The sequence below is a fragment of the Mastigoproctus giganteus genome, chromosome 11 (genome assembly GCF_048544385.1).
Source record: "Mastigoproctus giganteus isolate SK-2022 chromosome 11, ASM4854438v1, whole genome shotgun sequence".
NCBI classification, from domain to species: domain Eukaryota; kingdom Metazoa; phylum Arthropoda; class Arachnida; order Uropygi; family Thelyphonidae; genus Mastigoproctus; species Mastigoproctus giganteus.
Window position 1 is genome coordinate 69,408,344 of NC_143585.1, and position 21,584 is coordinate 69,429,927.

At 37.5% G+C, this 21,584-nt stretch overlaps 1 protein-coding gene across 4 annotated transcripts in view; it reads right to left on the bottom strand.

Annotated features, from left to right (window-relative positions):
• LOC150078095 (teneurin-m-like) overlaps window positions 1-18,602 on the bottom strand; it is a 287,032-nt gene extending 268,430 nt beyond the window's left edge. For all 4 annotated transcript variants that reach the window (XM_090384887.1, XM_090384889.1, XM_090384888.1 and 1 more), the window contains exon 1: window positions 18,250-18,602. The gene's annotated coding sequence lies outside the window, so the exon portion shown is untranslated. The remainder of the gene's footprint in view (window positions 1-18,249) is intronic.
• Window positions 18,603-21,584: the final 2,982 nt, after the last annotated feature.

Consider the following 21,584-nt stretch of genomic DNA (forward strand, 5'->3'; position numbering starts at 1 on the left):
TTTGCAAATTACAGAGTCTGGAGACTAGGCACCGGCGAGGTGATCTGATAGAGGTGTATAAGGCTTTGAATGGTTTGAGCATGCTCAATGCCAATGGGATTCTTCATCTTTCTCAGAATAATCACCTCAGAGGGCATAAATTCAAATTGAGGAAGGACGGATGTCGTATAGATGTGCGGAAATTTGCCTTTGGCCAGCGGGTGGTTGGTTGGTGGAACCGACTTCCATCACTGGTTGTTGAAGTTGATAGCCTAAACAAATTTAAAGCTCAACTGGACAGGTATTTCGAACGAACGGAGGGGTGAAATGGGAGTGGGTTTTTTTTTTTTTTTTTTTTGTTTTTTTTGGCTGATGCTGAATAAGCTTGCTTTCTTGCATCATATGCCTCTGCTAATGCTAATGCTAAACAGCGCAAGGGATTTGGGATATATGCTTTTACTTTGTGGCCCATCGTACTCTTTATAATCTATTTATACTCCAGCAGGAACCACAAAGTTAGAGGAGTTTATAATTAATCATTTCAATAATGAATACAATCGTTATCCATATTTAGCAGTCGCTGGGGTTCGAACCACGGTCCACCCGTGTACCTTACTACACTCTCGTGCTTAATCAGTTGGCAATGTCTGGCCTAAGTGACCTATTTATAATTAAAGAAGCTACCCGATTATTTATAATTTCTTTAATATACTAAGCAATTTTCGAAGTCAAATGTGTCATCTGTATATTTGAACATAAAATGGTCAAGGCATCGAAGGATTTGAACGTTGCTGGAGCTACGTACTTTAAAATGTGATTTAAAAAGAAAAGGGCTCTCAGGGAAAAACGTTTAAGAAGAACTGACAAAGAATTTCCTTTCTTGCATTCCAACATCGTTAATTCCTAATGGTACGTTTCCAGCCAACTTTATCTATGCCATTCTTGTAGCAAAGTTAATCTAAGTACTCCGTTTGCTTGTTTGTAATCCTTGGCTTGATGCATTATGGCTGTTACATTTTTACGACTGGAATTTACAGCTGTATATACGTTCCATCGATAGAATTATTGAGGTTATCCGAGATCAAAGTGGATGGCGATTTATTTGGTCATTCCTATGGTTGGCTTCAAAGCTATTACTTTGCCTTTTTTTTTAACAATTATTTGAGATATATGGGACCCCCTTCGAGCTGTTTTTCCTTCGATATCAGATTAGATATTTGATTACTAGAATTTAGATGTAGAACGACACAATGAACTATTACTTCTTGTCCGAGTAGTAAGAGATAAGGGATTTTAATGGTATATGGGTGTTTCCATAACGACTGATGTAGTGGCCAATAGATGGCAGCAAATTTCTTCCAAGGAAAAGAAATGTTTTCATTGTTTTGCACATCAAAAATAGGTTATACAGTACGTTCATTGCTAAAAGTTTAATTCACAATTTCCTGTTGTGTGGCACTTATACTACTAAACTTACTATAGTATATAAAAAAATGGTTATACTCCAGAACATGTGTAGCCGACCGGGCTAGCCAGGTGGGTAAAGTGCCTGCCTGGCAACCCAAAGGTCGCGGGTTCGAATCCCGCCTCGGGCTTGGATCAAAGTACTGCAAAAACTTTGGGAGGTGCATTATGGTCACAGAAGCCGATGCACCAACAACTACCAAAAAAAAAAAAAGTGTACCACTTTGGGGGTGTGGCTTCTTTTGCTTGAATCCATCGCGGATTAGTGGCGTAAACTAACATAACCTTTTTCACTAGCCAAAAATTGTGCCCATGTTCTATAGTATATCCAAAAATATTTTCTCATTGTCCACAATAAGAATTTATATTTAATAAATTCGATAAAACTTTGCGACCTTTTATAGACCTAGCAATATCCTATGTGCTCTTACATTAATCAGTAGAGATAAAACAATAACGTTACTTGCTAAGTCTTAAATGAAATTATGCTAATTTGTTTAATCATTATAATAAAAGATATTTATTTATTGTTTTGTATTATTTATATTCATTTAATATTTACTTGTATTATTTATTTATCAGATATTTATTATCATGATATCATTAAAATAAAATAAAAAATTAAACTTAACTTCTTTAAAATAATGTTTTATCCTCATGTGGCACATTCTCCACTTTCACAACGAGTTGCCTCTGTATTGCACTACTGCAAACAGTACACGTATTAGAAAAGAGAATTGTTTTCTTTAAATGGTATACAGTATCAGAAAACGGGAAAATCTGTAACACGAAGCCACTTTTACGAGTTGCCTCAGTATTGCACTAGTCAAATTAGCTCTTTCTTACATTGAATTATAATCGATAATACAATTCGTGCTTGTTATCAAACTTCTAATACCTTCTAAGCAATTTCACACTAATTTAGCAATGCGCGATATATATTTTAAAAGTATAAACTGCGCAGTTTTTTTTTTTTGCGTATGAATAGAATGCGAATTGGCTGTTAGGCAAAACATTTATTTATAGCTCAGTATGCTTTGTTTCGCAAGGCTTGTTGATAAGCAGGATTATTTATGTCGTGCAAAACAACTGGGTGCAGGAGATCGCGTGTAAAATTGTGTCGCCTTTGAAAGGTGGGCAGGGAGAGCTCGCTCTCTCTCTCTCTCTCTCTCTTTAAATTTTAAAAACCTTTCGATTGAAACTGCAAAGAGTATTTTCATTCGATTTCTCGTTAAACTGAGCCCCATAACAACGAGTTATTTATCGAAACACACCAAATGCTGACCTCGGCGAAATTAACCAACGTACAAGCGAAAAAGTAGGTTTTTACTTTAAGTGAACACAGGTGTTCAAGTACCGGATGTTAGATGGGGAGGAGGAGGAGGGGGGGAGAGAGAGAGAGAGAGAGAGGGGAAGGGATATGAATCCGCGTCAGAAACGGAAATGAAGTGACTTTATTCTTGATGTCATGCTACCTAACCAAACCGTAGAGGGGGTAGGGTAGGGGTATCGACTCTGGATGACTGAGCGTGCGCGCACTCGTGTACACACACACACACACACACACACACACACACAAGAAGGAACGGGCAAAAAAAATTGGAATTAGACACACGTACAGTAATAGGTTAGGTAAATGATGGCAGCGGCTATTGATTGAAGGCAGGTGTAGCGTATTTAAGTGAAACGTGCGACTCATGTTAAGGAAAATCTTATTCGCTTTCTCTAAATTCATACTTAGCAAAATCCTCTAATGGATTTTGGACATTATTTATCCCCCTAAATAGATTTACAACAATCGAATTAGGCACATCTGCGCCAAAATAACCACAATGGAGCGAGCGCGCGCTTAATGACTTACTTTCTTCCCCTCCAGGAGGCGCTGCAGCAAAGCCGCTAATAAAATTCTCTCGACCGGGTAATAGAATTAAAAACTCGCGAGCGACGACTCTCCCTAGGTGGCGTTGAAGTAGAAACCGGACGAATGCTTAATTGCCGACTACAAGCGCCGCCTAGTGTCCAAAAATGGCATACAAATGACGAATTTCCGATTAAGACCCCTTAAAATAGTGTAAATACAAACAACAAATCGATCGATCGACTTCTCGTGTTTTTCCTCCCAAATCATAATTCGTACGAAAATAATTCTTAATCTTCAGGATCGCTCGCAGTCATTCTTCATTTATAACAGCTCCCCTATACGGTGTTTCCATCCAGCGAAGGGCACAAGTTCAAGCATTCAGCGGAACGAGATAGCGGCGTTCTCCGACCGTATCGGAGGCGATGTTCTAAAACTGGGAAGGATGAAAAATGGTGCGCAAGTATAAAAGCCCCCGCAGGTAAATGATAACATATCGATATTGCCGGTCTATCGAAAAACACCTTTTTCCAAATATATGTGTGGGATTTTGCTGATGGCCACACGTGGCCTTTCCTTAGGCCTCCCGATATATCATCTAGGCCAATGGGCTTCGGAATCAGATTTACCACTTTCTAATCTAGATGTAAAGTGATAAAAATAAGAGTTTCTAGAGATACCTACGTGAATGTCTTTCGTCGCTTATGGCAAACTCCCCATACGCACCAAGAACAGCCTCCTTTTAAAATGAGGTGCAAATCACCCATTTAAATCTATCCTGTCACATTAACACGCGACAATTTGACTGATTCTCTTAAACTGTAATAAATTACGAGAATGAAAATAGGTGCAGGTTCTGACTTACACCCTTTTATGTTATTGCAAGTTCTCAACAATCGACTGCAGCTTCCATTGTTAAAAATCTTCCTTTACGCATTGTTGAAAATTCTCCCTTTTTTCATTATTGAAATTTCTCCCTTTTTTTTTTCATTGTTGAAATTTCTCCCATTTTTCATTGTTGAAATTTCTCCCTTTTTTGCCATTGTTGAAATTTCTCCCATTTTTCATTGTTGAAATTTCTCCCATTTTTTTTCATTGTTTAAACTTTCAACAATCATTTGATATTGGAATGAAAATTTTAATATCAATGAACGGCTTCTATCAGGTTAAAATTTTCTTAAGAAAGCCAATATAACTGTAGGGATATTCTATTAATTATTAATGACATAAGACGCGTTTTTCTATCTTCAAAATGGTTTATTCAAAAATATTTTAATGAGCTGATTAGCCTTTCTATTTAGCATAATTGAAAAGTCGACTTTAAATGAAGTTTAACGACCTACACCTGTCTTTTGCAGCTTGGCCATTAGTATAGAAAACTGAAGTCGACTTTTTTTTTGGTGCCTATCGTTCATTCCACATTAAGTTGCCAGGCAAGATAATACCTTACCGAGCCTCATCACCAAATTATAAAACCTCTCTGACGGCCATTACGTAAAATTGGAAGGTTAGACACAACTTCGCCCGTGTTTTACTGGGCTACCCAAGCAGCCGATGCGTCTGGTAACGTCGATATCGTTATTGACCGCTTCTGTGATTCTCCGAGATGCTCCTTTTGTGTAGAGGTAGCTGTCGCTACTATCTATAGCCTGTAATGGTCTGCTGATATGGAAGCGATTTACTACCACAGACCAAATTCAAACAATCTGCATCGTGTCTGATAAATGAGTGAGTAATCATTATCTTGGTAATGGTCGCCACTACTGCCTCTGCTGCTTATGCTCATGTTCTGAAGAATCGGGATTTGCTGCACGAGGATGGAATTCACGATCGAACCATATTTCGGCAAAGACAGTAGAGAGAGAGAGAGAGAGAGAGAGAGAGAGAGAGAGAGAGAGAGAGAGAGAGAGAGAGAGAGAGAGAAAATACAGACAGTAAAAGTCAGAAATAGGTAGAAAGAGAGAAAAAGATAAGAGACGGATCGATGACAGAGAAATACAGAAAGATAAGAGTAACAGGCAGAAAGTGAAAACCAGAGGAAGATAGAATAGAAATGACAGGAGATAGATCGATTACAAAAAAAGAGGGAGAAAGACAGACAGAATCAAAAGGAGGGATAAAAAGAGATGCCAGACGACAGATAGAAAGAGGAAGACACAGGTTGAGAGAGATGGACACATGAAAATGAAAAGAGAAAGAGGCAAACAGAGGGATAAGTCGATTAGAAAGGAACACAGAAAAACAGACATCGATAAGAAAGACAGGATGAGGAAGAGGCAAAGACAGATCGATAAGATAGAATGAGGAAGTCAAAGACAGAAAGAGGAAATGAGAAATAGAAGTAGACAAAGAAATCGATTAGAGCGACAGAGACAGAAAAGGGAGAAAAATATCAAGAGAAACTAAAGAGATCAAAAGAAAAAGTAACAGACAGATAGACAGAAATAGAATCACGGATAAACAGATATAGATAAATAGAAAGAGAGAAATAGAAACAGAGAGAAATAGATCGATTAGAGAGAAAGACAGAGGCAGTTCGATAAGAAAGAGGAAGAGAAAAATGAGGAAGGGATAAAGACAGATCAAGAAGCAGAGGAAGCGATAAAGACGGAAAGAAAGAGAAATAGTAAGAAAAAGTGACAGATTGATAGAAAAATAGATTGATTAGAGAGAAACGGTCGATAAGACACAAGAGAGAAATAGAAACAGAAAGAGAGAGAGAAAAGGAAGAGGAGAAGAGAGAGAGAACAATAAAATAGATAAAAAGGAAAATATCGATTGAAAGGGAAATAGGAAAACATTGAAAAAACGAGAGAAAGAGACAGGCCGAAAGGTTGAAAATAATAAGCAGAAAGCGACGCACAGTGATAAACAAAAAGAAACAGCAAGAAAGAATCAGAAAAGTAGAAGCAGACAGAAAGAGTGAGTTGAAAAAGGAGAGATAAAGACAGTAAATAGATTGAACAGGAATAGAGAGAGAGAGAGAGAGAGAGAGAGAGAGAGAGAGAGAGAGAGAGAGAGAGAGAGAGAGAGAGAGGAGGAGGAAACGAAGCTTGGGAGTGGAGTGAAAAGTTGAATTATATTCCACTCCATCGCAATTTTTCGCCCAAACTGAACTTCTTTTAAACGACTTTGTGGCTGTGAGAAACTCCTTCAATAGGCGACTTCGTGTACTACCTCTATTGGTCCACAATAATTTATGCACAAAAAGACAGAAATCAATAAAAAAAATAATAAAAAGTATTATGCGAGGTTCCTGATGAAACAGTTTACTTTTATAAAAAAGAATCACAACAGAGTTGTAAAAATACAAATGAGATGCATAACACGAATCTCTATTGAAAGAGTACACCAAATGCTTAAAGGTAATTAATCATATACGCCTTCATAATGTTCTCTCTATTTAATGTAGTCAGTCTATTAATCGAAATTCTGTTAGAAATACAGAAAACAAGTAATAGAAGATAAACAGCGATTCTCTTGAATAATGGAAGGTAAACAGCAGCCATTATCAATCCACTGTACTGGAAGTCTCCTCAACAATTCATGTTGAGGGAAAATGGACCATAATCTGCCAGCTGGTCCAGTGCGAGTTGGCAAATCAACCGGATTTAGCAGTCAGGGGCTGTAACCCAGGTCTACTCAAAGGGCGTGTGTACTGCACTCCCACTGCTCACCACTCGGCTACGGAGGCTATCCCTGGCTAAACTCCGTTTGGTTTGGAATTTACCTCAAAGACAACGATTTCCATAGTCACTGAAAAGAACTCCACACTCTCATTGGTTAATACATTGTTCAAATTAACCAATAGTGCCAGGTGTCTGAAGATATGATAAATTCCAAAAGATGGAAGCTGAACGCGCAGCATGTTTGCATTCCAGCGCAGCCCTAATAGCATTTTACTCTCCATTGATGTGCGCTATACAGATTTATTTGTAGCTACTGAAACTCTTTCTATCTCTCTAAAGCTTATATTTTCATCCGCACACTCCGGTTTCTTATATCAATCTAAGTCATCTCTGTTTTCATCTTATTCGTCAAATGTTGGCAAAAGAATTACGTTCCTTTCGACTATCTCTTATAAACAAAAAATATCATCCTTGTTTTCAAAGAATAGAGCAAGAAGAGCTCTTTCTTTTTTTCTCTTTCGACGTTCTCTTAAAACCACGTATATTCTTTTCTTGTTCAATTTAGAATTTCGCAGCCAAACTACGTAACTGTACAGAAAAATCTTTTGTTCGTGTATCGATTGGGACCCGTTATTTAGATATATGCACAATACCACGCAGAAATGCTGCCGAGTTTATGCTCGTCGTGGTTCTGTTGTTTTGCAAATGATGAAGCATTCAAGATTTTTTTTTATCTTCACTCGAGAACTCAATTCGACAAATTAATTAATTAATTTGGAGAAATATCAATACATAAAAAAAAACTCTTCAGATATTGATGCGCAACTTATATCATCCATAATGACTTAAATTTCATATCTGTACATTAATTGGATTCATTTCCATAAGAGGATTCAAGTTCTCATCTCTAGTGAAGATTTGAGCTTCAAGTCTATAGGAGTTAAGTTATCTCTATTAAGGGTTTGAGCTTCTCGTCTAGAGAAGATTTAAGCTTATCTCTATAGAGAAGTTAATTTCTCATATCTATTGAAGATTTAAGTTTTTTAAGTTTCTTCTCTATAGAAGATTTTAGATTTCATCTGTAAATGAAATCCTCATTAAAATGAGGATTTAAGCTTCTCGTCTATAGAGGATTTCTAGTTTTCATCTTTAATGCGGATTTGACCTTCTCACCTCTCCTGGGGATTTAAGATAAGCGTTTCATCTCTACTGAGGATTTAAGTTTCTCATCTCTATAAACATGGACCTTAGACGAAGTAGGAAACACTAATCCCATCTTTAGAGGGGACTTAAGGTTCACCTGGAAGGGAAGTTGTTATTATTTGGCTTTTAGGAGCATTAGCAACTAAGGCCATATTTCTCCGGGAATATGAGGTGGTCATTGCCTGACCTTTCCACATCCTCCGTATTTGGTGGTCACGAGCTCGAACCCCAGTCTAATCAAGAAGCGTGTGCTACGCACTGCTGCTCCTGCCCACCTGGCTAAGGAGGCATCCTGGAGGGTGGATGTAAATCCAATTTTACAAGTAACTAAAGTATTATTTCCAGAGACTTTCAAATATAGTATAATAATCATCATCCAGAGGGAAAATGTGTATATTTAAGAGCATATATGTTTCATCTATCCGAGGAGGATATATACTTCGATCTCCTACTAAAGTGTTGTGTAATGGTGGTCATTACAACCGTTCGGAAGGAACTTTATGTGTGGAACTTCAGGAATGTATAACAAGCTTCTCATAAACCCTTTCTGTGATCAAAGGCGTACCTCTACGCCAAAACGTTTGGTGTGATATATAGTCCGAGTGTTATTAGCCCTTTAATATTCTGTACAATCCTTCCGTTTTCAGAGTTACAACATGAGCAAATCCGGCAATAGTTACCTAATCGATAAATCAACACCGGGACTCTGTGTAATTTTCCTGACAGTCGGTCCAAGGTAAATTACCATTCCTTGTGTGTCCAAGGTTAGAAAGCTAAACGTATAAACTTCCCAGATGGGTGATGGAGTGGTTGCGACACTTGATAAATGGAAGACAGTCGATGTAATATACCTGGCTTCTGCGAGGATTTTTGGCATGGTCCCATCTTGTCAAGCGGTTAATTAAAGGACTGTGCGTGAATGATCGCTTGGGACAGAACACGGGATGAAAAACTGACCACCCGGACGGCATAAGACCGACATATTAATGGGTGGCTATTCGAATAGAGTGCCTATGGGAACTGATACGCTGTAGATAATTTAGGGAATAATTACTTTCCCAAAATAGTCAGTACTGACGCCTACCATGTTTTCTCAGTTGGCGAGCGTTTGGATTATTTTTTTCTTTTTCAAATTTAATATTCTTGTTGACTGCTTCTTTTAGATTATCCTTTAAATTTCTTTTTTGAAGACATCATCGATACAGAACCCTTTTTATTGTTCTTCTTAATAAAGAAGACACTAATCCTCAAAAATCCAGGAAGACCTATGTCCCCAAGGATGTGGGATTTGTGAAGTTCTGCTGTATATTCTAAACTTCATAAATGCGAAACCTTTTAAGTTCTTTATAAGTTAATTTTAACCGCTATATTCCCATTTATAAACGACTTTTTTTTACTGTAATTCCCCTTAGATGTCTAGTTTCTTTGTCCTCGAAAATTCGTTGTATACACACCATCCTCCAATGTACGTGTATTGGGACACAAAATGAAAAACATTTCGTTAGAAAAAAAATTAATATCGAGTATTAAACCCTTGAGCTTTAATGGCATCACTAACCCTCTAGGGAGGGAAGTTTAGGTTTTGGTAGGTGGAGATTGTAATGTTGCTTCATTTCTCCCAAAAACCGCGTCTTGTTCTGGTTCTCAATTGTTATTCCAAAATATCCCAAAGATGTCCAGTTGAATTCAGATCTGTTTTTGGATGAAAATGGCAGGTTCATCCCATTATTCTTCTCAAACCACTGTTGCACCGAATGTGCTTGTGACACAGGACATTGTCATACTAAGACAAATACGATCCTTCTCCAAAGAATTACCAACAACGCATTTATGTCAATATTAAGTGTCATAACAGACAGCTCATTTGTTTTTTCGTCGATAACAGTGGACCAAGTTCAAACCATCGAATACTACAACAGACTTCATCGTTGATGCAGCACGATCTGGATGAAACCATCACACACAAACCATCCATCCAACAACGGTACCACAACAATAAAAATATGAATAACAAAACAATCGAAACTATTAATTAATCCTTAAACAACATAGGCCATTCGTTGCAAAGAGATATTAAAATCCTGCACCCATGCAATTAAAAAAAAATTGCATTTTATCACGCGATCTGTCCAATACCATCGAGCAACCACCATTTAGATAAAATATTTTAAACAGTGGAATAAAAACATGGAGTTAACACTTAGAATGGAATCTAAAAAAGGTGTTTGAATAACAACTATATTTCAAGACTGATGTCAGTAGAAGTGAAGACAAAACGGGGTACACCAAGGAGAAGATTTATATATTTCAAACCATCATATCAACGTAAAATCTGCACCAAGTGTTGCCACTCGGCACGCTATTAGCATAGCCGGTGAACTATAAATATAGAGAACTACTCTTGTGGCCAGGGATATTAGAGAACCTCACACATCCCGCTGTTGCATAAATATTTAAGAGAACCTGGAACAGTGATAAATGACCACTGCTCAATGTTTCGCTTACTGTGCTGGCTGCATATTAGTAGTTCAACGACCTAGGGGGAAGTTGCCTTTAGCAAGCGGCGAACACCCTCCCTCCCTCCATCACGTGCATAGGAAATTATAAAAATATACGAAAATACACTTTCTTTGACCATTCAAAGCACCATTACTTCCTAAAACACTTCTTTAAGCATCCTTTAAGTAGATTATAAAGAGAAAATATCGATTGATTTCACGAAACAATGCTGCAGTAAGTCGATTTCCGGAGCTGCTACGTTCGCTGAAAGTGGCTCTCAGAAGTTATTTATTCGATTTTTTTCCCCTTTTTTTTTCTATTATGAAATAAAGTTTAATACTTCGGCTTAAATACACCTTGGCAGTTGCCTAAATCCCATTTCTGAAATGAGTTTTGTTACTTATTTCTCTTAATTCAATTGGTTCAACAATCCGTCCATCTACTTGTTGTTTCGGGATACTTTGCTATTGATGGACTCAGTAAATCTTTGAAATATTCCACGATCAATCGCGATACTTCCGATAGCAAGGAGCAGACCATCTATCTGCATGTTGGCCAAGCAATAATCTGTTATTCGTGACAGGTAATCAACTTATGGGGATCGATGAATTGTTTTGACTTTTTTTTTTTCATTATTATTATACTGATACGGTGGTTACCATTCATTTTTGTTGTCTGTATCTACTGTTCTACGTGCAGTTGTAACTTGAGAAAAATTTTACATGCTGCATCTTTAAAAATCAAGAATGTATTTAAAGAATTCAAATATATTTCTAAAGAAATTATCAAATATTAAAAGTATTAATGATACTTTTAAATATTTCATTATTTATTTATTATGCGTATGATACAAGTTCAGAAACATTTCTCCAATGACTACGCTCGCTATCCAAAAAATTAGAAACCTTTTCCAATTGGCGTCAACAGATAATTAAACGTACGCTATGCAAATATAAATTGTCACGGAAATTGTCTGTCGTATCGGACCAACTTTACTCTGCAATGCTTCATTTTTTTACCCAGATTTCCATGGATTTCTTCAATAAGATAATGCACCCATCCACCGTCCAAATATTGCAGCTCCATGGTTCCAGGAATATTCCAAGATTTCCAACATCCGTCCTGGCCACCTATGTCTAAGTCTGAATCCAATTGAAAATGTCTGGGATTCGTTGGAAGGGGCAATTCTCTATTGACCACAAGAGCAGCTCATAAATATCTTGGTGGAAGAATGGTCAAATCTAGAGCTAGGCTTCCTCAAATAACTAGTGAAATCCACCACCACAGTACGGACTAATTCGGGCAAAGGATTCTGGACTAAAATGCATTTAGCCCAGAACGATGTTATATTAATTGCGCAGGCAAAACCGATAGCCAAAGACCTAATCCACATTAGCCGCTCTAAAACTAGTATCAAACTAAGCATCGAACAGATCTCAAAGGAAACAGCAGAAGCTGATATCGCCTCATAAATATAATATCCGCTGTCACATCCTTCAATTATAACCACAATTTTATTTAAAGTTCGAAAAGATAGAGGCGAGAAATATTCATTAATTGTACCTCGTTGGTGGAGTGAGGACCGGCTCTGTTACTTTGAAGCTAAACACGCTGTTTATTGTGACAGAATAATGAGGTTAATTTGGAACCGTACTCTTTGTATGTGGCATTATATTCTTGCTGGTCCCACGAGGGCTTTTTATATAAGGTTTTTAATATCCAAAATGTTCTCAACCTACCTTTACCTAGAAGTACGGGAGTTAATATTTTATTTTTAAGTGCTTTTAGCTAATGGAAATGAGCTTTTATTGTTTACACTGGAAGCAGTAGAGAAGCTCATCTGGACTGGCAAATGTTTCTCTATTTATCAAATTAACTTATGAAGTAATGAATCCTTGAGAATAATTTGCAAATTTTCAACTACGTCTGTTAAAAATCTTGCATCCCTTTTAATTCTTTAATAATCATGAATTGAGATTTTAAAATAATTTAAATTTAACAGCGTAAATATTTTCGGAGGTGTTCAAATGGACGATGCTTCGTATTTCTGCATTGTGGCTAAATGAACTTACAAGCCACACATACACACAAAGAACACTTCTCTTCAATCTCTTAAACTGGGCGATTTACAGGAACTGAGCAAGGAGAAGTCATTGTCATTCTTCTGCAGATTCCTTCCGTACTTTCTAATCCCTGGAGAAGTCTTGGCAACCAAGGAGGAAGCACAATCGCTGCCTCTCTTTCTTCATTACAGTCTTGTTGATACAAACTATTACTTGCGTTGTTTCGTCCACATCTGCTGCACCGAAACTCTGATACTCTTTAAGTAATTCGCTAGTCTCCTCCTGAATTACCATCTATTTCCACCTCTCTCTCTTTCTACGTTTCGCAATGTCCAGACAACCATTTTGTTTATCATGTTTAATACTACTTGTTTTCTCTCTTTGCTGTTAACGTATTTTCTAAACTAACTGCGAACATTGTATAAACAAGAGTGATATTTGAAAGCATTTGCTAATGATGATGCGTATATAACAACAACATAAACCTAAATTTTAAAATAAATAAACGTTACATCTTCCTATTAACATCGGGAGCGTATTCTAAACTTACAACTGATGAAACCGATCTTTTAAAAACACCTCGACAGGGTGTTTTTGAAAGGTCTAAGACTTTGGGGGGCAGTTCTACTGAGCATAATGATGAAAAAATTCATAGCGAAAAAAATAAAAATAGGTCTCTTAAGAAGTAAGATGATAGATACATCCAATTTGCATATATGAGGTCACTCTTTGGTCTGTACATGCATACAAATTTTGGAACGCGTGCATCTGTGTCTGTCTGTGTTCTTTGCCAAAGCAACTCAGGCTGTGAGGCGTCAGTGTGTTGTGTTGTGTTTGTAATTGCGTGTATCTTCTTCGGTCGGTTTTCTGCTTGCTGGACGAAAAATCGGAGTTACTCAGAGAAAAACCTTGCCCGAGACCGAATAACTTGGCAACGTTGTGAAAAAATCCCATAATTCCTCGCGCAATTGAAAGATTCGAACTGAGACCTTTTCCATTCTGCATGGGAATTATAATCACTGTGCTTCCCGCAATGGCTAATTTAGAATGAATGCGTCTAGTCCTTTGGTGAGGCAACTGTTCTTAATGTGAGTCATCCGTAGTTTATCAGTTGTCCTAAAGTTATCTGTAAGTGAATCATTATTTCTGCTGTTATTTTCAATCTATTAATTTTTTACCACGGCTATGAATAATCGGTAATCTAATGCTCATCGTCTCTCCATGGGAAATTTTTACCCCCAACGACGATGTTCCGTCAAGGATACTTTTATAGTCCTCCATCCAACCATCTCCGTCTTCGAGACACAGGATGCTTTTCGCCTATCACCAATCAGCGGCGACAGGAGAACCAGAACTGCCTGAACACTGGTTTTAGAGGAAGGAGACTATTGAGGAGATTCCTGGAACTATCACAATAAATGTGGCAGTAATATTAGGTGCTGCGCATTCAACTGAATGAAAATTCTTCGCGAGCAGCAACTCTGCCTATATCACGTGCAGAAAGTCCAGGCCCTCTCACAAGGTTATTTTCATCCGCGAGCTCTGTTTTGTCGGCTTCTGCAACATTGTATTCAACCTTCTTTTCTACACACTATCTACTATTCACAGAAACTACAATTCACAAGAAATGTCATTATGAATTTCCACAACAATCCCATGGACATGGAAAAATTCGCATGTTATCACCTAGTTCCAGCATCCGCAACAGCTTCTTTGGAATTTGGGCTGGTATCATTGGTGACTATCTGGCTGGTGCATTTTTCCTGCCACCTATGAAGGTAATTCCTTCGAAGAGGAATTACCTCCATTGCTGGAAGAATATCCGCCAAACACGCCCTCCTCGAGAAGTTCTCGATAATTAACTAGGCTAATGGATTCGTAGAGCTGGACCAACTATATGGCCTGTACGCTATGCCGATTTAAAGCCTCCGAATTTCTTATTATGGGGATATCTTAAAGCTCTGGCTTACGCTACCCCGGTTCGTAATGCACAAGTTCTCCGACAACGTATCGTGGATGTTCGTAAAACAATTCGAAGCACTCGAGGAATTTTTTAACATGATCGACAATATATGAGAAAACGCACCAAGAAATGTATGTCTGCTTATGATGGCCATTTCGAACACTTTCTGTGATGTAGACATCAAGGAAAGTTCTCATCAATCACTTAAAGTGTGCATTAGTTATTTTAATAAAAAAAATTAACTTCACTCTTTGGGGGGGATAGGAAAAACTCGTAAGGGAAGCATTTCCGGAACTACATCAGTAGGCAACCCTCTGTAAATTTGACGAGACCTTTCAAAATCGAATGCTTAGTATGGTTCTACTACGTGAATCACACCAACTATTCAGTTATGAGTAACCACTTGTTCAATTGATGTGATGGAGAGACCACAAATCTGTTTTCTTTTGCCAAGTTAACTGATGACTTTAATTTAAGGTGAAATTCATAAGAATTCCGTAGCCTCTGTTTATAGAGATACGCTGAAAAATATCCAATTTCAGGAACACCAAACTGTAAAACACTTGCTACTGCCAAGTGATAATTTAGAGAAACAGGCAAGCTGGAACCGTTAAGGGTAAATGCTGGCAAAGCAAAATTTCGACGAACTGAAATATTGAAAAGCACGTACTTGGTACAATTTAAGTATCTCCTGTCAAATACCAAAAGGTTGTCAAGTCGCGTATGTATTACACGTACAGCAATTACACCCCTTTCACAAGAACTGTTACAAGATATGAATAAATGGAAACTGTTGTCAGCCACTCATTTTGAAATGTACGTGATCCTCAACTTCTCAGTCATGTTCATGGTCACAAATGAATTGTTTTTCAAGAAATGGAATTATTAGCTCACTAAACACTCATACCTAAGCCGAAAGAGACCTACACACGACTGTCAGTTCTCATTATCAACACACTTTTTCCTTTTTTAATGTTTGCTGTGGTGTTCTTGGGGACAATCAATAGGAACTTTTTTTTTAGGCTTTCAGGAATAGCATACCTACATTTTCTGCGGACAGTTGGAAAACACCCCTTGAAAATTGGCAGGGGATGTGGTTTATACAATAAAGGCACCAGCCCATGCTTTCCATAATGTTTCTGGAATCTTAAACAGAGTACAACCGATGGATTAGTCGGAACAACATTGTACAATGGCTACCACCATCACAAGACTTCTCCCACCCCCCCTTAGGTTACTCGTTGTTGGATCACATGAAATCCAACAAAAACTGAAGAATAGCACATTGGAAACCTTTAGATTGAGTCCCAAGACATGCAAATAAGCAAGCCAGGGAATGATGTATAGGTCGCGCTAAATGTTACATTGAACAAAACGATTGTAATTTATGATTAATACCTAGGAAATAAGACTCTCCAGGCATAATTAATACCTAGGAAATAAGACTTTCCAGACACAAACATCTCCACAAAAAAAAAGAAACAGGCCTTAAAGGAGCTTAAGCCAAATTTTCAAATTTGGCTTCGAGTCTTATATATTCATTAGTTATTGTATTAAGCGATGTTTCTTAAATAAAAGAAATTTTATAAAGTTAAAAAAATATATAAATTTTTTTAGTAGTTAAACATTATTAATAAATAATACATTATTTTTTTATAATTTTTTCCCCAGCTGATTGAGGCATGAGTGAAACAAAGCTATACGTAATCACCCTCAGGACCACTTATTAGATCTAGCAATACGTAAGACCCAATAAATGTTGTATAAATAACTATTATAGGAATACAATAAAGGCGCGAATACGCTCAATGACTATAATATATAAACCTTTATTGTACAAAAGGACGAACTGCAATATTCACTTGCACGTGATATGATAATAGCGCATGCGCAGTATTGTAGAATTTGTTCACTCAAGTTTCCAAAAAGATTTTTTCTCGCAGTTTCGTTTGTAAATTATCAACTACAACAACCTCCATTTTTTACATCTTAACCTTTCTTTTATATTTAAGAAGGTAAAAAAATTAAGAATAACGCGAGTTGTTTTGCCTTACAATCGCTAGGTTCCTCAACCACCAGCTCAACATTTCTGCTTGCTGTGTACAAAACCCTACGCATCTAAATATAAATACTAAACCAATAAACAGTGCAGCAGACCCCGAGGTAATTACAATTTTCTGCAGCTGCAAGTTCTTACAAAAAAGCTGACACTAGGTTCAAGGCTATCTCTACAGATATTTGTTCCTTCCTAGTACAAGAAAAATTCTGAAGGACTTGGCTATCTACCGATCTCCCCCTCCTGTCGTGTTCACATGCCATTTCTCTCTGATCCAGATGGACCGCTTCACTACGCTATATCCGGAGTCATGCACGAGGCGCTATGCATGACAATTAATGCAGTCCCATTGCTCGTGTGTGCCACACGACAGGGTCCCCGCTACCAACACCACTGCCAGATCAATACAAAAACAGATTGCAGAAAATTCAGCCTCACGGTAAGGCAGGATTACTCGGGATGTGGTCGCAAAGAATGGGCGGGTGTGTGGAAAAGGAACAAGATGTAAAAGGCGAAGGATACCCTACGCGGGTTAGTTTACCGAAGCGTTGAGACACTTTTAAGTAACTACACAAAGCGTCGATGTCAAGTTACCGGCTATTTTCAGATCATAAAAACAGCAATTAAGAGTGGGTAATTAGATAGCTGGTTTTGTTGTTATCATCATTACTGAGACAAATGATCTCAGCTGGTAGCGAGAATTGCAGTTTTTGCTCAAGGTGCATTTTCCTAACAGAAAACCAATTAAGGCAAAAGGATATGCAACCAAAAAAACTTGTACGAAGAACTTACGTTTAGCAGAGTCCCCAATCTTTAAAAAAAACGAAAAAAGGTTAAATACATTCCCACAGAACAACAACCAAATCCTTCTGCTTATTTCTGTTTCATTATATAAAAATTAACCATTATATTTAATAAGGTGTTTCAGAAAGTAATTTAAGAATTTTTTTAGAAAAATAATTTATTTTTAAGTAATTAGATTAATAATAATAATTAAAATATTGTTTTATATATATAATTATTTTCTATGATGTAAAACTAAAGAAATACATTACATGTGTTCAAGAGTTTAACAGTGCAAGAATAACAGATCGATTAAGTTATTCTTACAGTTAGCTGACTCGTTCCTCAATGTATAGATTCTCCATACCTCTTCATCTAACATCTGCATTTATTAAATGTTTAGTCTAAACTAATCAGGCTGTAATCCGAAATCTTAATGACTTAGGCCTAAATCATTAAGCCTAAATAAATAAAACGAAAACCTAAATAGATAAAAAACGAATTGGACGTTGCGAGAGAAATATATCTGGATGCATTTCGTGGTAATCAGTTCTACGATTCACTAGCTTGCCATAATGTCAGTTGTCGGGGGTAAGAAAAGAGCTGGTGTTGACAAGCTGCTTTTCTGCTCACTGAACTTACCATTTAGGATGACAGCGAGTATTTTCTTGATCATTATACGCCTCCTAGTGGACTTAGCCAATAACACGAGCTTGTGCATTTTGTCTAATACTGCAAAAGCAAACACTTACCTTTTCATAGTGTGAGATTGGTATCTATCGTCCATCGCACATGGTCAGAAAATATAGGAAGGTTAGGTTTATTGTATCCAGTTACTCGATATCACCACATTAAACACCATAATTTGTAAAAGAAAAAAAAAAAAAAAGGAAATAGCACTTGAGTTGGCTCCACTGAAAGTCCCTGCTGCGGGTCTTTTTGGCTCAGTGAGATTGTGCTCAATGTTCAATGGTAAGAAGCTATCACCACACCGAGCAGCAGTTCGCGAAAGCAGTTTCACACATAACACGGGTCGCTCGAGCAAGCTGGAAGGCAATCTCACTGTGAATGTGTCTGCTAGAGAGCGGCCTGGTAAGAGCCGCTTTACTTGCGCGAGGAATCGCGGTATAGCCCTACACTCACCAATGACGAGGCACATGAATCGATACCAGCAGGGTGCAGCACCGTGCAAGTACGCAAAGGTGTCCTGCATAGTGGCGTAAGTTTTGACTTTCGGTGTCCATTCTTATAAATGGTACATGGAGTGCGTGACTGGCTATCTGTATGTAGCCTGCCAGTGGAGGAACACTACAACTGGTTGCAGGTCAAAGTGGATTTTATTTCTCTCCACTTAGGCGTTTCTGCGCATTGTTACAGCCGTTCGCTTTCTCTGATCCATTTACACTGTCCATATGTTTATAACTTAAGATATTTTTTCTGTCTTTTATTGTATGGTATTTATAAATACTTTTGCCATTTGATAATGTATTATTTTTGATAATTAGTATTTGTTTGAATTTATATTTTCGTCCTATTCTGATAACTTTTTTATTTGTTTGTTTGATTTGTCGATGTGCTTTTTTTGTATCAAATTTCTTATTTGAATTTTATGGTGTGTTTTACTATCTGGGAATTTTAATCTTAAATGTTTTGCGCTTTTTTAATATTAAATTAATTTTTTTAGTTTCTAAAATACGCATTTTATTATTAACGCTAATATCGTATTCATTTTATTATATTAAAGAAAAAATTCCTCCTTTATGCATGATTTGCATAAGCATATTACAACATATATGTACACTGCCTGTCCACTTTATTAAGCCCATGAACTATTAGGATTTAAGACTGCCGTTGGCCCAAATCACTGTTTCAGTAAAACTTAGCATGGAGTCAACAAGGTGAAAATAGTGCTAAAAAGTGTATATGGGAACTCATCGAACCAGTTGACCACCTTTTGAGTCAATCGTTTGCATTCTGGCACCAATGCAGCCGTACCTTTCGAACGGTATCTGAGATCTGTAGCTTCCGATGTCCCCTACTCCCGTTGTAGGTTCTCTGTAGGGTCCTTTGCATGGTTCAGGTACTGATGCTTTGAGATATTTCCATATTTTAAATTCAGAGCTTAATTGTTGTCAATAATTTGTCAAATGTAGTTCGAATTGGAATCACGAAACTAAAATTTGAATCAATTTAGGGTTATTTTCGCTCTGCCGATTTAATGGGACTGATCTCCTTCACCAATATTCTGTCGCATAAAACCAAGCTTACACACCTGGTTTGACATTCCATAATTTGACGGAGAGTCTGAGAGTCCTCACTTTAATTCCATAGAGCACCTCATAGAAAAACTGAAATGCTGGATCAAAGCAATCCAATGTGACTCACTTCGACTGCCACAATTGCTCTGAAGGAGGAATGGTGCTAAATTCCAGTTGAACGTCATCGTGATGAAAGGATGAAAATTCTCCAAGAAAGGATAATTGCTGCTATTCAGGCCAAAGGTAGGCCCAAGTACCATTTAAGTTATTTAATAAAAATTCGGTTTCCTCAACATTTACTAGTGTCCAAATACTTTTGGAAACCACTATATGCTTATTTATAATGCATTGGGATAACACAATGGGAGATATCGTAATTCTCTCTCTAAGGAAGAGTTGTGGACATTTGTTTCGATTAGAGCCAAGGCAGATCAGGCCATGAGACATTCGTGTATCGTGTCTGAGCTGCATGTTTACTGAGGTCTATTTGTCGTGTATTTTGTTTGTTTAAGACTTGTTTGCGTGATGAAAATCCTGTGGAGAGAGAGATCCGAAAAGAAAACATACAAGAGGGAAAAACTTTCCACATGAAACCAGCTGAATTCTCCCCTCCTGAAATTATATTTAAATGAACAGGAAATATTGAACCGATTAGAAGGAATGGATTGAACATGCGATATTTAATAATGATTTTAGTGAATTATTTATCTTAGAGACCAACAGGAACAGATATTTTTTGATATCCAACTAAAAATGTCATTATAATCCATAAATAGTGACCCTGGTTCAAGCACGCGTGATTATTAAATACGGTGCTGCTTTTTATTCTCTCTGTCTTGTGAACTCCACTGACCGTGCAGTCGTCCCTGAGTATAAACAGAAAATTTATTTATTTAACTTATTAAATTATTAATGATATTTCCCTTAGTTCAAGGTGCTGTTAGAAATTGCTCAGGTATTTAGCCCAAACTTTTTCAAAACAGGTGAAAAGTGGCAAAGCGACAATCTATGCCTTTTCGAGGTAAACTTATCACCAACTGATGAATGAACTATGATTCCTTACTCCACATCACGCTCTGCAGCTGCTGCAAAGTCCACGGCTTCTGTTCTGGTCTGTGCATTAGGACCGGGGTTGGTTGGCGCTGAGGTTACGTTGTAAGCAGTTACACAGACACAGTAACTTCCGGCTTCCTACGCAGCCTTCTTCCGACTAGACTATGGAAGACTCAGCAGCTTCCAACAGCTATCCCCTTTCTCTACTGCTTTGTCTCAGTACTTATTAAAGGACAGGGTTGCACATTTTTTGATTAATTTACCTTCAAGAAGTAGGAGTTTTTCAAAAATAAATATTTTTTGTTGGTATCGTGATATGGAGGTATGTTCTGCTGATACAGACAGGGTCCGCTCATACCTCTAGAAGGTCATCTTACCTCTAGTGAATATCTTTCTTTCGTATTCTGTTGTATCGGACAACCTTCACCCTGCAGTGCTTCATTTTTACACTGATCGCGATGGATTCTTTCAAGACAACAACGGAACTATCCGTCGTGCAAAAATTATAGCTGAATGGTTCGAGAAACCTTCCAAGAATTCCAACATCTGTCCTGCTACCTAATTCTCCAAATCTGAATCCAGTTAGCATTACTAGAGGCACATAATGCAAGAAAGCAAGCTTAGCCAAAAAATCCCATTGCACCCATCCATTAACTCCAAATGTTTGTCTAGTTCTGCTTTGAATTTATTTAAGCTATCAACTTCTACAACGACAGATGGAATTTTGTCCCAGCAATCAACCACCCGCTAGCTAAAGGCAAACTTCCACACATCTA